This window comes from Coenobita brevimanus, chromosome 17 (genome assembly GCF_032717465.1).
Source record: "Coenobita brevimanus isolate Jiangsu-jjx chromosome 17, ASM3271746v2, whole genome shotgun sequence".
In the NCBI taxonomy this organism is placed as follows: domain Eukaryota; kingdom Metazoa; phylum Arthropoda; class Malacostraca; order Decapoda; family Coenobitidae; genus Coenobita; species Coenobita brevimanus.
Window position 1 is genome coordinate 40,031,989 of NC_136970.1, and position 4,547 is coordinate 40,036,535.

Below are 4,547 nucleotides of genomic sequence, written 5' to 3' on the forward strand. Positions count from 1 at the left end.
CCGCCATTTCACTGCCCTGCTCCCTGCTCACCCTCCCCTCTCTCATATACCTCTCCACTCCATCTCTCCCTCTCATCCTTGGCCTCCCCCTCCCTCTCTCCCCCTCCACCTCTCTCACATACTCTCCTCGTCAGTCTCTCACCCTGGCTTTTGCTCTCACGTAAACACAGCATTTGGATCTTGACTATCTATCTATTGCCAGACGCCTCAATCCCGTTCGGGGTGGCCACAAACAAATCGCCTCCACGTCGCCCTATCCCCCGCCATTTCACTCCTATAGCGCTGTAGGTATGAAATTAATGGATATGCGAGGCCTCCTGTGCCACAAGGGGATATGAAGGTGTAAAATATGTGTTAAATCGCTAAGATAACGTTGCTACGGTCTCCAATGTCGCCTGTAATACAACCTCTCCTCAAGGGCGAACTCCACCCCACCGCCTGCTAATCACGAAGAAGAGGAATTTACTGCTATAATATGATGCTAGTCACGAAGAAGTGCTGTTCAGAGGGTGTATAGCTATAGTATTGCTCTCTTCTGCAATTACGGGAAAATAAGCGATAAAATAGCAACCTACATTTGACACTGGATGCTTCGTAACACATTCTCCTCGGCGAATTATCCGTAGGCCGTTTATATCTTTTTCATATTCCATCAGTTTTGTGTTCAGAATAAATCGCGACAGAACAAGTGTTAGGAAGTGCATATACCATTGGAAGCTTAATAAAGCATCCTTAGCGTATTAATTGCTTCTTACTTATGGTATGGCAGGGGAGCGATGTTAGTTGCGTAAGTAAGCTCCCTAACACCTCTTCCTTAGCGATTTAGTTTTGGACAGGGCTGGTTAATATCTTTTTGTACGTGATTTATGCAGAGTATGTCAATGTTGGAAGGCTCTATGTAACGCAGAGGGCTAGTGTGTAATAAACAAAATAAATCGCTTAGGAAAAGGTGTTAACGGAGTTTCCTTAACCAACGAGAAGCTCCCTAACACCTCTTCCTTAGCGATTTATTTTTGGATATGGCTGGTTAATATCCTTTTGTACGTTATTTATGCAGAGTATGGCGATATTGGAAGGATTTATGTAACACAGAAGAGGACAGTAAGGTGTAATAAGCAAAATAAATCGCTTAGGAAAAGGTGTTAGGGAGCTTTATGCAGAGTATGGCGATATTGGAAGGATTTATGTAACACAGAGGACAGAAAAGTGTAATAAACAAAATAAATCGCTTAGGAGAAGGTGTTACGGAGCTTCCTCAAAGCAACGAGAAGCTCCCTAACATCTCTTCCTTAGCGATTTAATTTTGGATATGGCTAGTTAATATCCTTTTGTACGTTATTTATGCAGAGTATGGCGATATTGGAAGGATTTATGTAACACAGAAGAGGAGGGGGAGAAAAGTGTAATAAACAAAATAAATCACTTAGGAAAAGGTGTTAGGGAGCTACTACAACGAACTAGAAAGCGGGCCATTGAATTTTTCTGCAACTGAGCCAACGAAATAATCTGGAAAAGGACGAAAATCTGGGCCAAGTTAAGGTGAAAGGAGTATAGTTTTATCGTCTTTATATTGCCTTTGAGAGAGAGAGAGAGAGAGAGAGAGAGAGAGAGAGAGAGAGAGAGAGAGAGAGAGAGCACCACACAGGATAAAGGGTGCCAAGTGGATGTTGAGATATAGTGTGTAGAATAATTCGCAGAGGAGTAGGTGTTAGGGAGAAACCTGGGCCAAGTTAAGGCGTATTACGTATACTTACATCATTTATATATATCGCCTTTAAGAGAGAGAGAGAGAGAGAGAGCACCATACAGGATAAAGGGTGCCAAGTGGACGTTAAGATGTAGCGTGTAGAATAATTCGCAGAAGAGTAGGTGTTAGGGAAGTGTGAGAAGGGAGACAGCATCTGTACTTCATTCACTTTCACTTGGCCCAGATTTTCGTCCTTTTGCAGCTTATTTCACGTAGCTCAGTGGCAGAAAAAGACAATACCCCAACCCTGCCTCCTCTCCATAGCACTTCTTCGTGACTAGCATCATATTCTTGTGTTAATAGCATGTTACTATATTCCTGCATCCTCTCCATAGCACTTCTTCGTGACTATTGCGTTAATACCTATCAGCCGTGCACAGATGGCTCACACGTCACCACTAACGTCTCTGTCTATCTATCTATTGCCAGACTCCTCAATCCCGTAAGGAGTGGCCACAAACAAATCGCCTCCATGTAACCCTGTCCCCCGCCATTTCACTGCCCTGCTCCCAGCTAACACCCCCCTCTCTCATATACCTCTCTACTCCATCTCTCCATCTCATCCTTGGCCTCCCCCTCCCTCTCCCCCATCCACCTCACTCACATACACTCTCCTCGTCAGTCTCTCACTCTCCATCCTCTCCACATGGCCTTTATCCTCTCCACTGCCTTTATAAAACAGTATATCTTCCAGTAAGGCCAATATCTCAACATTTTCTCACACTTAACGGGAAAACAATATTGCCCTTATTTTCCCTTTACACACCGCCAGCATCGTATATTAATGCAGTGTTAATGTACAGTTAGATGTTTACCACTAATTCGTACAGATTTATCCCTGAGGCACGAGTGAAAGATATGATATAGTACGTACATTTGCGGTGATTGGCTGCGGGGCCTGACGCCGGAAAGAGATGACATCTGATTGGCTGTGTGACGTTACTACACTACCCACAATGCAACAGCCGATCAGGAGGGCAGGCGCAGGCAAGGAAGTTACCGGTGTTGTATTTTGTTGGTGTATTTTTGTCAATGTACCAACTTGTGGTGCACTTACACAAGACTATGGGCCACATCAGCGGTGTGAGACAACAGCGAGCTGCCAGAACGAGGCAGCGTGTGTCTAGCAGCACAAATGAACGGGTAAGGCGTGTGAAAATAGCAAGCCTGTGCTGGTGTCAATATGGCAGGTGAGACAGTGTGAGGCGTGAGGTGTGGCTGCGTGAACCTGACGCAGTGCCATTGTTTTGGTCAATACCACCACCACAACCACCATCACCCAACCACCATTACCACCACCACCACCACCATTACCCAACCACCACCACCACCACCACCACCACCATCACCACCACCAACACCAATATAGTTCTTGCACTTTTCATAGACGGAAAATGTTATGTTGCAGCTAATTTCTTACAGATCCAATAAGACTTGGAGACACTGGCATTACATCACTTGTGTAGCACTTTATGATTAGCATCGTGTTACCTTAATATGTGCCTATCACCTCCCTTACTGCTGTAGGGGGGACACCCACCACCATTACCATAACCTAACCACCACTACCCGTCCACCACCACCACCACCACCATCACCTCCTCTTATCCACCACCTCCCCCTCTTATGCACCACCACCCCAACCACAACCACCACCTCCCATCTACCACAAACCACCACCATCACCACCCAACCACCACCACACCACACCACTTGGATCTTGAACTTTAACTTAATTCACGGCAGTTATTCAGTGTGTGTGTGTGTGTGTGTGTGTGTGTGTGTGTGTGTGGTCATTTTATTTTTTGCTAGTGTAATTTTCTTGTGTAAATTTCTTCGTGGAGACTGAAGCATAGCAACAGTAGTCAGCATATACCGTTGCGTATGATGGTGCATTGGTTTGGTATATTCTGCTGCCTCCATTCTATATCATTGCCAGAGCCCCTCCCCTGGCTAGTATTTCCACGTGAGAGAGACTTGTATTGCTTCTCTGTCAAACCCTTTCTGGGACTACAAGTTTGCGCGGTCCCCTCAGTGCGTCAGTCTATCATTCTATTGCCAGATGCCTTAATCCCGTAAGGGGTGGCCAGAAACAAATCGCCTCCGTGTCGCCCTTTCCCCTGCCATTTCATTGCCCTGCTCCCAGCTCACACACACCCTCTCTCATATACCTCTCCACTCCATCTCATCCTTGGCTTCACCCTCCCTCTTCCCCCCTCCACCTCACTCACATACACTCTCCTCGTCAGTCTCTCACTCTCCATCAGTCTGTTTGCAATTTCGTGACGGCTCTGTAACTTCCACATACAGTACATGGACATATTCTGATCTAACTCCACCCAGTTGTTGGCCATACCAAGAGGGTGTGTGGCGGGCAACAGCCAGCCGTCTACCGCCAAGGTCAGTGACATATGTATGGTTATCGTCCAGTGCGGGATTTTGTATTGCATGGCAGTACTGAATGCACTGGTTTGCCTTGGTATGATGCATCAGTGTGGAATGTGGCGGGTATGCTCTTGATGGAGGAAAGAGTGGAATGGTTGAGATATACTCCCTCAGATTACGTCAGATATAACAGTAGGAAGGCTAGACGCACCGCTCTTGTGGCCACACTGGTGTTGCCACTGGCTGTACTGACCATGTTCTGCCGCCTTCGTCCACGCCTCTCTTTTACCAGACCTCTTGCTGCTGCTGTGTAGTCTGTACAACCACCAGTTTTAACTGCATTGTGTAATTAGTGGTGCCCCAGCCTTTCACCCCGTCCATCAATCTCTAGTAGTGGATAGCAGACAGGCGTTGT